The 13,086-nt window shown below is 46.9% G+C and overlaps 1 long non-coding RNA gene across 5 annotated transcripts in view; it reads left to right on the top strand.

Annotated features, from left to right (window-relative positions):
- Positions 1 to 13,086, top strand: part of LOC106044327 (uncharacterized) — a 39,095-nt gene that overhangs the window by 12,076 nt on the left and 13,933 nt on the right. For 4 of the 5 annotated variants that reach the window (XR_007164729.2, XR_010826357.1, XR_010826354.1 and 1 more), the window contains 2 exons: positions 4,421 to 4,563; positions 5,135 to 12,249. This is a non-coding gene — a long non-coding RNA (uncharacterized lncRNA). Of the gene's footprint in view, positions 1 to 4,420; positions 4,564 to 5,134; positions 12,250 to 13,086 lie in introns of those variants that run through there. The other variant, XR_010826356.1, reaches the window with a different exon arrangement.

Raw genomic sequence — 13,086 nt, 5'->3', positions numbered from 1 at the left:
ATAGCAGGCTTCTCTGAGTAAGACCAGGTATCCTAATTAGCCTGTTGATCCTAAGGATGTGCTGTGGCCTGACCGTTTGCCTTCCTGTGATGAGTGACCAAATGATTCTGATCAGTGCTGACAGCCGCAGCGAGTTAGTGACCCATGGGGATGCTGCTTTTAGCCCTGGTTTTGCAGCAGGCGACATCCACTCCCCCTGCCATTTATTTTACCCTCCCTCCCCCCTTCTTTTTTAATTGCCAGGCAATTTGGACCAAAAAAAAAAAAAGAAAAAGGCCTGGGCTCTCTGCCTGGCAAAACTATCCTTTCCATCACAGAAACTGAGCTTGAGCTGCAAAATAGTTTGCTATATTCTGCACCCAAACTCACCATGGATTAGCATCCTTCTCTGAGGGCTCAGCTGTCGGTAGCTGCTGGTACAGGCTGTCCTTACCTGCTCTTGGGGCATCCAACAGCAATACTGGGCTGTGGATAACTGTAGGGGATACCAGAAAATGAAGTTCCCGGTCTAATACACCACAGCCCCCAGAAATCAGCCTCTTGGTTACTGATTTTCAAGCCACTGTGGAGCACCTATGCTGTGTCAGAGCAGGGTCCTGCTCGTAATCCTCAGAGAAGCAGGTTCAGAACTGAAAAGGGAGTTTTGTAAGGGTAAAGCCCAAGGACCAGGGATGTGCTCTTGATGGTTCATGCTGCAGCACTCCTGCTGTCCGAGCAGCACTGATCCCGTGCAGAATGGTTGCTCTGAGGCTTGGTTTTCCTTTCCCAAGGAGAGCAGCTGATTCAGTAATGCAGTGATATGCTTTGGTACTGGAGCACGGTGATGGAACTGGAGCCTTGCAGCAGAAATTGGTTGAACTGGTTATAAGTAAAAAATAATTTTTTGGATAGTAGCGCACAACTGAGGGTTCCCAAAATACTCCAGAAACTGTTGCATTTGTCAGTCAGGTTCATATGTCAGACTTCTATGGTGAGTTCAGAGAATGGAGGACCAGAACTTCATGTGGAGTCACCACAAGCAGAGGAATAGATGTTACTTCTCCTCTTTGTGAGAGGGTGGTTTCTTTTTCTCCAAGCACACACTGGTTTTCTTGCTGTCGCCAGCTTGTGCTCTTTTCTCACTTTGATCTTCAGATCAAAGAGCAGAGGGGCATGGGAGGTGGAGGGGACGGGCAAGGGTGGGGGGCAGGTTGGTCACAGAACATTACGTTTCCTAACAAGCAACCCAGAAAGGGGAAAAAAAAAAAAAAAAAGATAAAGGAGAAGTGGAAAGCAAATATATAAGCGGAGTGGGAAGAGTCAAGATGTTCTAGAGACAACTGTACTTGTGTGGCGTGCCTGTCCAGACCAAACCATGGGGCCCAACATGGGCACAGGGCTGGTGCTGGCTCCAGTTTGAGTGTGGAGCCTCCCAGACCCATCTGCTTGCACCCAGAGCACCATGCAGAAGGGTTTAGGTCCCACACAAGTCTGCTGCTGCCCCCAGCACAAGCAGCACCCATCCCAGTGCGAGGCACCAGTCCTGGATGGATGCTGAAGGCAAGCTCTGTGTCTCTGCTGGGAAATAACATGGAGAATAGAGCTGGCCGAAGTGCCAGCTGGTTTTTCAGTCAGTGATGATGCACGGTAGCTGGATGACAAAAAGTGCTGGGAAAGGCAGCTAAGGCTCCAAAAGAGGCTGTGCCCAGTTGCTTCACGAGGAGTAATTCCCCCTCTGTTTTTCTTACTGGAAGAATATTGCCCTGGAGGAGGTGGGAGCTTTACACTGATGGAGTGGCTCCCACCGGGCTGGAGATCCCAACCCACCTTTTCTCCCTGATGTAACTGTCCCTGTTCCTTTGGGTCTGGCAGGTGGATGGGCAGAGGATGATGTGCTCTCCTGGCTTTAGCAGGTAAGGCTTATTCTCAGGAATGAAGCCTTAGAAGGAGATAAACAGGATCACCTCTCCCTGTTTCAAACCTCTCTTTGATGTGGACCAGCTCTCAGGTGACGGCCCATAGAATCGAAGTGAACAGATGAGCTGTGTGGTTGTGAAATAGAGATTTTTTTAAAAAGAATTGCTTAGAAATATTGTTTATTGTTTCATTGTCTCTACTAAAGACAGTGCCTTTCCAACCCTGGCTGTGGGCACAGAGCCAGGACATATCACGAATTACAATAATAAAAATAATTTTCACTAGGAGGGTTGGCTCCCTTCAGATCGTGCAGCTCCCTCCCTCTCCTCTCTGGTAAATAGCTTTAATACCCCGCAGGCGCCAAATCACTTGACCTAGGTTAGCCTGTGAACTGGGATGCTTTCTGCTCGGCTGAGTGGGCCGGAGCCGGGATTTTTCCTCCCATTCTCTGGCTGTCAATCCAGGTAATAGTCAAAGCCTTATCTGAAATGCATTAGACTTTCAGCGAATTGTCTGGGCTCCGGGCCCTGGGTGCTGAAGGCACTCGTGCGTGTGATGTGTACGAAGAGGCGAGACGGTAGCTTTTAACACCCCTTGCCTCATCTCTCCTCTTGGCTGGGGTTCAGCAAATCTCCGCAGTCTGCCAGCAAGAGACGTATCCCTCCAGGTTCAAGTATGTAGGCAGTGGTAACTGATCGGCGACGAGACACTTCTCCGAGGCGCTCGGCACCCAGTTTTGAGGCTATTTTGCCTAATATAGGAAAGTTGTTTTAGAGACGTGGATGGTTTCCACAGGAGAGAGAAAAGCAAGGAAAAAGGAGAGGGCATGAGGAGGGTCTGAGGGGGAGGATTTTGAGAGATGTTTAGGGGTCTGAAGAAGTCTACTTTGGAAATGTTCTCAGCTGGAGGGTGGATATGAGGCTTCATTCAAAATTAAGACCAGAAATCAGACCTTTCATTTCACCTCCCTGCATAAAAGAGACAAAGCTTTACCTTCTTATACCTGCGGGCAGACATGGCTCGAGCTTGGGCTGGAGTGGCTGCTCCAGAGAGGCACCTTGTCCTCAGCTGCCCACCTGGGGGGGGTTCTGCTCCCCTGGTAGCTGCTTCCAAAAAGCTTTCAGCTGACGAACATGGAGAGTAAATATCTAAGCAGATGTCAGAGCATGATGGGTGCATCTCTTTTGCTCACTGTCACGACCCTTCTTCTGTGGAGTTAAGGGGGAAACACTTGTCAGTAGTCCCAGTAGTTTTTATTTGTGATTTTCAAAGGTTGCTTTGCTTAAAAAAAAAATGTGCTGAACACCTTCAGAGCTATTTAATTTATTATTATTGTTATTATTATTTTAATTTTAAAAAGTGTTCCAGGGAAGAACAGAGAAGGCAAAAATTGCCTGTCCCGTTGTGTTCTTCCACAGTCACACAGGAGCCTCCAAGAGCTCTGAGACTTTTTTGATACTTTGAGTACGGACAGAGTGTAGGATTATGTATTAAAGAAGCTGAAACCTGCTGCCCAGCTTCCTAGCTCTGTCTATTAGACAATAAATAACTAATGCTGTATTTTTAAGAGTGTAAATTTCAATTTGAAAGCACAATTCTCCTTTGAAATGGCACCTAGTGAATCTGTACTTGAACAATTTTCACTCATGGCTATCTGCAGTACCGTGTTTGTGATTCCCGAGGGGAAGATGTGATCAAAATACCTTATATTGCTCTGATGTTGCTGACACTTCAAACGCTTCCATGTCCACTTCACCACAGCGATGAACGCCCCCTACTTTTCAGCCCTTCTGCTTTCTCCAAAAGGTGAAGATGCTGAGCAGCTCCCCGGGCACCAGCAGCACCGGGCAGGGCAGGGCCAGCTCAGGGAGAGCAGAAGCAGCAGCAGAGCATGTTCCTCATCCCACTCTTGCACCAAGAGGATGACCTGACATTCAAGGCCTATTACTTCCATGGCCTCTCTGCTGATGGGAGAGGAAAGTGGTTACAAGGGTGGTCTTTCGGCACCGTGTAGAAATCAGTTAATGCTCAGCGTACCATTTCCAGATAACCATTGAAGAAACATGAGTGAATTCAAGAACCTCTCACTCCTCTGTGCTAGAGGGAACAGACATTTCTAATGCTATTGAAGGCTTTGTGAGGCAAGGTCTGTCATTTTCTACATTTTTGCACAATGTCTAGCAAAAATAGGCTGACTGTAATGCAAATAATGCTGTTATTAGTGGGTCAGCCTCGACGACTAGGAAGCCATGATTCACAGATGTGTAACAATTGTAGTTGGCAAAAGGGAGTGAAATGGGGTAAAAGGAAAACACATCAGAATGTCAATGCAGCAGGATCGGGGCCAGTTCAATATATGTGGTTTGGGCAGCAAATTCCTAATTTGCAATGGCATACAGAGGAACTTTATAGGAATTTAGGGGTTTGTCACTTGAATCCCATTTCAGCCTTCTGGAAAATGCTGTAAAGAAGCTGTCAACATTGTTTGTGCCTTTTTCTCACCATATTAAAACAAAACCTGCAGGAACACAGAGGGTCAAGATGAGCTGACTGCTTCCCTGCACCATCTCCTGTTCAGACATCTTCCTCCCAGCCAGAACCTATGGAGGTCTTACAGAAAATCTGCTATGAGAGCAGCATGAAGATATTCCTGCTGGTATTCCACAGGTACAAACACCTCTCTGCATGGAGAGCTAGAGCTTTTTGTCATGCTATCAAAATGGACCTGGTATATATATATATATATGTATATATATACATATATATATATTTTTTTTGTATTAGTAAGTAGGCACTTAGCTGCAAGGAGCAATGTTCTAAACAGATCCATAAGTGTGGGGGGCAGTTATCCTGCAATTATTTTTATGCCATGGTTTAAGAACTGGAAAATGTGATAAATTCTGCCCAAGTCGTGATGGGATTATTTGTCTAATGTTAACGCGTTTGACCCTCTCAAATGCGCAGAGGATGTCTTTGCCCAGTTAACCAAGATGGTACAAGCTGCATTAGTTCTCTTCTAGAGAACTTGGAAGGCATGGGAATTGTAGTGTGAGCCTGAAATAAATGTAGCCCTTAGCCCAAACAAGGCTGGAAAGGCACGCCACTGGGAGGACTTGTATGGTGCTGCAGTTTTTGGGTGGTGGAATAGTTCAGTAGCGGATGCCACGGGGCTGGGGATGAGAGCCAGCTTGCCTTTCCCACTTCCCCTTCCTCTGTTTTGTTTTGTTTTTCCTTTCAGATTCTAATGATCCTCATCAGAGCTTATTAACCACTTAACTGTAATCCTGTTGGAATGTCTCTGCCTCCAGAGCTACTCTTCTTACCAGCTAGGAGATCTGAGACAAATCACTCATTTATTCACGGGCTTTAGGTATCCAGTGATAGGAACGGCAGTGAGAAAGCTGCAGGGAGCTGTGACACTTCTGGGGCATGCCCAAGCCAGCAAGGGAAGCTGGAGGCATGGGGTGTTTGTAAGCAGGATGTGACAACAGGCATGGTCAGTGCTGCCTACGGTGGGATTTGCATGGGTGAGTCTTTTAATTTAAGTCTTTTGCAGAAAGGTTCTCAGCAGGAGAAACAGAGGGACTCTATGTTGTGATGGGAGAATCCACATCCTTGACATGAACTGGAGATTCCTTCCAGGGAATCTTTCTTGCCCATCATCCATTCTTCTTAGCTCTTTGCTCTCACGCATTGCCCAGCCTCAGAAGGGTAGAGCAAGTGATCAAAAGGAGCTGGAGCATCTGAGCAGAGGCTGTATTGCTGTCCCACTGCTGGGAGGACACGGTCTTGTCACACTCCTGCAGCTGGCCAAAGCTAAAGGAGCTAGAGTACTGCCTGTGTGACTTTTGCAGCAGGTTTATTTACTCTGTTTTCACACCTACCTTGGCAGTGGTGAGGTAATCTGAGGGAAGCGTGGGGAGAATAATGCTTTAGCACATAACGAACATGTTTTCCTCCAGTTTTGACCCTTGCTCCCACCATCAAATACTCCCTCGTCCTCCTGAAAAGAGTAGATGAACTGTCTGCAGGCACTGAATAAGCAGGGGAGGTTGGTTCTGACATTTGTAAGGAGAAACCGTTGTGGTAATGTTGCTTGGAAAGCTGCTGTGCGAGGCTGGCCAGCAAAAGAACCTTTAGGGTTGGAGAAAGAGGGAGAAAACAGGAAAAGTCGGAGTTTCACAATGTCTGTGCTGAAAGAAACAAGAGGCCAGGTCAGCAAGTCCAAGGCCTTGACTGGAAATCCAGAAGCAGGACTAATTTATGGTTTGCTAGGTAATCTTTATGGAATTCCAGGAGTGAGAAGCCATTCACTGACCCGTTCCGAGACTGCTTCTTGTCCCTGGGCTTGGCCAGGAAGGAAGTCGGAGCCCTTGCGCTCACAGTGATCTTGCCCGGGGGCCAGGGCTGCGATCCAGGCCACAACCACATCCTGGCCTCCCAGCCTGGGCAATCACCATCACGTGCTCGCCCCACAGCTCGCCAGCAGCGGGTGCAGCCTCACCTCAGCAGGGCACCAGGAGAGGGTGCGCGGCGGGATGCTGAGGGTGCTGGTTTGGGTGTGCTGGAGCACCTGGGGTGCTGGCAGAGATGCCCACCAGAAGCTTGTCGAAGCCTCGCCGGCGTGATGCCTGGCTAGACCCAGTGCTGTTCACCCCAGGGATAGCTGCTCTGCGTTTTTTGAATCCATAACAATGTGGAAGCTTGTGCTCTTAGGCTTTTCCAGGCATAACCTGGGTTTGAAATCCCTTCTGTCAGGCTGAAATATGTATTGTTGCTCTATAGGATACAATCTTGATGAGGTTGAAAGGGTTCTTTATAAGACTTCATCTTGGCTCTCCTTAAATCCCTTAGGATGGCTTCCCTGCTCCTTTATCCTTTGCCCTGTTCGTTTGAGCAAGTGCATGCAGTGATGCTGCACCATCCAACCTCAGATTAGTATCCCACGGAGGTGGATGTGCTACAAATAAAATAGGAACCTTTCACAGCTCCTCTACGGTGAATGCCCAGCCTGATTCTTTATTCTTATGTCCTACAGCAAAGCCATGCACTTGGGGCACTGGCTACTGGGGTGCAAAGTCAGGTTCTGCCCCTACCAGGCTGGAACCATCTTCTGACTTCTGTGTATACTCTATTTTTTGGGTGTTTTTAGAAGAATTCCACACATTGTCAGTAGATGGAAAGTGTGCAAGAAAACATGAAACATGCAGTACAAATGGATGCAATCCCCGAATGGGAAGGAGGGTGACAATTCTGGGGAACAACCAGGAAGGAAAATCAAAGCTGCTGGTGACTCTTCAAGTGATCAGAATTGTGAGAAACCTGTGAATTATGTCAATGTTTGTTAACAGGCTTACTGGAGCCAAGTCTCTTGCCTTCCCGTGCTGGATTTGGTTTTAGCAGGGCTTCAGAGAAGACACTTGCCTTCTACACACTCTTGTTTATCTGCTGGTAAAATAAGGAGAGGAAAAAAGGGTTTCATTTATTCTGTAGAGGTGAGACCCTAAAGATAAACTGGTGCAAATCTTCACAGTCCTCAGAGGGCTAAAACAAAAGAAAAACCTCCTTCACATGGTGAGCTCCCTGTTCACAGCCCCTTCTTTCTTTGGAAGCCTGCTGCTGCCCCTTGCTGCAAGACAGAGAGAGACCTTAAAGGCATGGGTGAGAGCACAGCTCTTGCTCAGACTGCAAATCTTCCAAAGGATTAGGGTTTTACTTCAAATAGAGGAATGTAAATGTGTCTGGCTCCATAGCGGCTGGAAATTTCTCGCTGGAGCCAATGTTGGGCCATACTTGGCGGTGACAAGACGTTTGTTTGCCCACCCTGGTTGGACTACAGCTCTCGGGCTGGAAAATGTTAAAATGGGCTGTGCGTGCTTTCGGTGTCATAAAGCAGAGCCGGGTGGGGGAGGGCTTAGGGGAGGAACTGGATATAGGTGATTATTCTGCAGCACTCGCAGTTGTGTGTGCTAGGGATGGCAAGCTGGGGGAAGAAGCTGGGTTCGTTTAGTCTGACTGCAAGGCTGGGAGCTTGAGCTCATCTATTTTTTTTCCCCTTTATTTTTTTTTTCCCTTCTAGTTATCACTGTTTCCTGGCATTTTGTCCGCTTGCAGATTCATGAAGGTATTTGGGGGTCTAAATCTGGGGACTTGGCATTTAGATGCCTTCGTGCTTTCAAGCTCTTTGCAGATGAAGAAAGGCATCCTGCAAGTGAGCAAGCAGAAAGAGAAAAGTCAGCAAAAAAAACCAAGCAAATTGTCCTGCATTTAACAGAGGTGAGCAGCATCAGGCACAGCACCAGCACCCCTGTGTATGCTGCTAGTGGAGCTTAGGGAAAGATGTGAGCACCCATCAGATGTGCTGCACGCACAAGGAGTTTGACAGACCTGGGCGCCTGCTCACATGTCTGGGGTGGCTGTTAGCAGCACCGTGTTAGCACAGCGCTCTTGTGTAGGGCAGCAGGGTAAAAAGGCTTTGAATGTCTCCTAGGTCACCACGAAGGAGGACGTACCTGCCAAGGAGGATTGAGATTCTCTGAATGTCCTTTGGTGTCTCCATGGGGTGTGTTTTGCTGCTGTACAGTGGGGTCAGAAGATGACAGATCCATATGGGGTAGGCAGTTTTTTTTACCTCTGTGCTACCTGCAGTACAAATCTCCAATAAAGACAGCCCCTCTCTGCAGGACCGGAGGGCAGAAATGAGCAGCATGCTTGGATTTCTTCTCTTGATGTCAGCAATAATCAGAAACCGCCTTTTGCCAGAGCTCTGTTCAGAAATCTAATGTCTATATCGAGGTTATGGCAGTCGTGAGACAAGCAGGGCTTTGCTTCAGAACAGCACAATTTAAAAAGGGCATGAGACAAACAGGCCTGAAATTAATGCTTAGGGAAAGTAATAGTGGGGCAAATGTAGCCAGCTTCCAAGTGTAGAATGTCTCTGATGTTTTAAAGACTAACAAAAAATTGACAGAAGGAGTCTGTTCAGTGATAGGGTCCAGCCTTCCCTCCTGCCCTGCTCTTTGGGCAGGAGAAGGGCATCACAGCACAAACAGAGGACCAGGGACTGAAAGGTGCAGGTTCAACCTGTGTGCCTGGCTGACTTCAGGCATGCTATTTTTTTCTATTATTCCATGAGAGTCTTTTGAATACAATGGGAAGAATAACGGTGCCTTCTTCAGTTTTTTTGTGTAGATGAAATGCTTTGATCTCCATAAAGGACTGGCTGCTCATGGTAGGTGATGGGAAGCCTAAGAGGGCCAAGAGATACTTGGCATTGATCAGCAGAGTTTTTCTGTGTTATCCCATTTTGGCCAGTGCTCCCTTGGAGCTAGACATCCTTCTTAACTCAGTTGGAAATAAGATGTTATATTTCCCCATGGCTTCCAGGTTCAAGTCATCAGTGGTAATTTAGAGCCCTGAGAGCTTTTGTGTTTGATCGTCCCCTCTTCGATGAGCAATGGGAGATACAAGTTACTGCTCTAGTCCTTAACAAGGAGAAAATCATTCTCTGTAATGGATAAACTTACCAGAAATATGTGTATGCAGCTGATAAAGTGATCATGTAAAAATAAAAATGCCAGGCTGCGTGAGACAAATGTACTGAATTCAATGGGTGAGATGGATCCAAGGTGCTGTAGGAAACCATGGAGAAATAACTGGTTAAGGATGTGAATCAGGGATGGATCTGTGGTCATTATCTATTTAAGTCCTTCATCTTTAATGGGACTTGAAGCAGATCTTCTGAAGCCGGTGCTCAATAGGATTGTAGATGCTGATGGACTGCTGGCTGGCTTTTTCCATTTACCATCATAAAGAGGTCTGAAGTGGTGGAATGATATTCCAAAAACTGAGATCTGTATTTCACACTGACAAGTGCTCACCTCAGTGAATTTATGTTTTCAGGGGCTACAAAAACAGTATCAGGTCTTCTTGAAAATGCTTTGCGCTCCTTCCCATCCAGGAGACAGAGATGAGGTGCATTTGGCCAGAGTGAAAGAAAACAAGAAGGCAAAGGTGGTGTAGTCACTGTCAAATTGGGAAAGGACTTTATAGGGCTGGACAACGGATGGAGGAGGTACAGGGAACAGTGTTGTCTGTAACAGGGCAAGCTGAGTGAGAAATGTTTCGGCAGGGTGTGACGTTGTCCTTTCTCCTCAGAGCTGGAGTGGCTGTAAAAGAGGCTCAGTCCTCATTTCAGCAGTCACCTTAGCCACCTTCATCCTAAACCAATTTCCTACACATCCCTGCCCATCAGGCAGCAAGAAATGGGGTAGAACTGCATGCATGAGATATTTATTTAGAAATAAATCAAGAAAACTTTATCCCAAGCTGCGTCTCCTTTCCCTGTTTTCTGAGAGCTTTGGGGTGAAGTTCTTATTTGCCTCCTTGTCTTTCCAGCAGAACTCTTCCCCTCGCTCACAGCAAACACCAAAGCATCTTTCTCTCCTGACCCTTACTGTCCTTTCCAAAGAAATATGTTCAGTCAGGGGTTTTGACAGGCTCAGTGCTTTAGCCCTCAACGGCAGTTTGTATTTACATAAGTGGAACACTAATATTTACTTAAGATTATGCTGTATTTTTCACGACTGAAGGGAAGATTATGCTGCGTGCTTTTTATATTTCGGAGGTGGGGAAGTGGAATGGTCCCATGGCTTGCCTAGAGGACCAGAGACTTGTTCTGCTTTGCATTAAGTATGAAAATTAGAGCAGATGGGTGACTGGGACCAGAAACAACGCTGTCCAAAAGCAGTGGAAAAGCATGTTGTTGTGATTTCTCAGGAGAAGCAGCACAAATCAGCTAAACAAAGTTGTATACAGCCAGAGAGAACCTGTGCCTAGCCTGCTGCTCCCTGCATCAGGCACCACAGCTTACTGAGGTTTGCTTACTTTGTGCGAAACATCACCAGCCAAATCCAGTCCTGGTGACAGTTCCCTGACGTGGGGATCAAATGCAGCTGTATCCTTGCTGACCCCAAGGATGGGAAATAACTCCACTGACTTCAGCCAGTGCTGATTTATACCAAATGAATATCTGATTACATACTAAGGAATACAAATATCTTAATATTTATATTCTGTCAGTATCTGAGAGTTTATATTCAATAACAATATATTTGTTATCTACTGATATATAATTGTAATAAAGCAACAGCAAAAAAAGAGCTGGACAAATATTAGAACAGTAAGGACTTGCAACTCAGAGGCAAACATCTTTAACCCAAACATCACCAATAAGTGCAATGTTTTGAATGAACTGGTAGCAAGCATTCCTTCCCAAAGTTAAAGTCTGTTTTTAAATCTACTCAGGATCACTTTAATATTTGTATAATCTAAGAGATGAAATTCCCGTGTACTGAAAGACACAGAAATAATTTTGTTCCAGGCAATCTGATGGTGAGCCTGCAGCTCTGCACTCAGCAATTCTGTCGCACAGGCGACAGCTACCTAGGCATGGTCCTGCTTGAGCTCCACCTGTGCCTCTTCTGCAGAAGTTAATGCTCTCTTTTAAGACTGAAATACATGGGAAACTGCTGTGAAATGGGTTGGAGTTTGGCGCCTTGCATCTCTCAGCATCTGGGCCTTGGTTCTTCACCTCAAACCGTCCTGAGCGTGGGCCGTATGTCACTTGCTGGCACAGGATGAGGCTGTTGCAAGAGGCCTGTCCGTGTGTGCTAGGGAGCCAAAACAATATGATGCTTCCAATCTGTCCTAAAGCACGAGCTCTTTTAATTGTTCCCCCCATCCGGCAGGCGGAACTGGCACCAGCACAGACAACTGCTCTGCAGGTCTCACCAGCCGGCGGGCTGGACCTTCCAGATTTAGCCTTGGCATCTGCGAGTTTAACTGCAGGCACCAGGAAATCTGCTGGCAGCAAGAGGAGAGGGAGGCTGGGCGGCTGTCCCTTCAGGAGAGAGGCCACCGGTGTCGTTCCATGTGCAGGATTTTCCTTGCCCACACAAATACACTAATGGCATTACCACCAGGTATTTAAGCAGCCCATGAAAACGGTTGGGAAGAGACTAGGGATGGGAAAGCCCAGGCTGGTGTGTTTCTCTGGAGACCACACACGTGCTGTATTTATGAACCAAAGAAACAAAAACGAAGTTGTCTCCCTTAAAAAAAAAAAATAATAATAATAATAATACCTGACTAACAGAACTGTGTGGTCTGGCAGTGGCTCCCTATCCTTTGCTTAACTTACTAGAGAAACAAACACAACCTTCTTTAATTTTTATCACTTTGCTCATATTTCTCTCCTGTTTAAGCCTTTGAGAGAAATCCTGGGAGTAAGCCTTCAAAAGAAGCAGTGCCTTGTGACTAGAGGTTGCAGGAGTCCAGGTTCAAGAAGGGCTGATTGCGGAAAGTATACGGCCAGCCAGCCTGAATTGTTTCTTCTGACAGTTGATTGAATTCCTCCAGCGTGTCTTTCACCTCCCTAGGGCATCAGTCTGCAGTGTGGTTATGGGTGCTCCTTGCTGCATTTAGCTAACTTCCCCCTGGCAATCTCCAACAGGAAAAACCCCGTGATTTTAAAAGGCCAGCACACAGAGCATTAAGGTACTCACCAGCCTTTATCAAAGTCTGTGGGACAAATGAAAAATTGGCTCCTCTACCTTGTTCCAGCAGCCCTGAGGCTTCAGCAGTTTGGGTGCATTTGAAGGTGAGGAAAGAAAAGTCCCAGGTTTGTGGTGGTTTTGGTCCTGCTTCCCCACGGGCCAGCCTCCAGGGCACCTACATTGGCTTTTCATCTGGGGAAAGCAGGTACCCATACCTGCTGCTTTTCAGTTTTAATTGTATGTTAGTATTTTCAAAGGAGGCCTTTAGGACAGACCTGGTTTATACTTCTACTAAGGGATGGTCGCTTCCTTCCCCTAGTATGGGGGGAGAAACCGAGAGGTAGTGCCACTGCAGCATTGCTCAGGTGCCGGGTGACAGCTGCAGGTTTTGTCTTCGCTGACCTTTGCATCGATCTCCGCTCCATCACTTAATTAGCCCCATCCAGAATACATTAAGCAAACAGCGTCTGTCTGCCTGCCCACCCTTTTGGCATGTTCCCATCCGAGTAGTGGTAAGCCCCGAAATATTGGGTGTCTGCCAACAGAGCCCTAGCAATCCCCACTTGGCATCCTTATTAACGAACGCTCCTTCCAGCAGCTCGAGCTTTGTTGTTGCCCGTGCTTTTCTTTTGGG

The sequence above is a fragment of the Anser cygnoides genome, chromosome 23 (assembly GCF_040182565.1).
Source record: "Anser cygnoides isolate HZ-2024a breed goose chromosome 23, Taihu_goose_T2T_genome, whole genome shotgun sequence".
Taxonomy (NCBI): domain Eukaryota; kingdom Metazoa; phylum Chordata; class Aves; order Anseriformes; family Anatidae; genus Anser; species Anser cygnoides.
The sequence above is the reverse complement of the archived record's forward strand: the minus strand, read 5'-3'. Positions and strand labels throughout refer to the sequence as shown.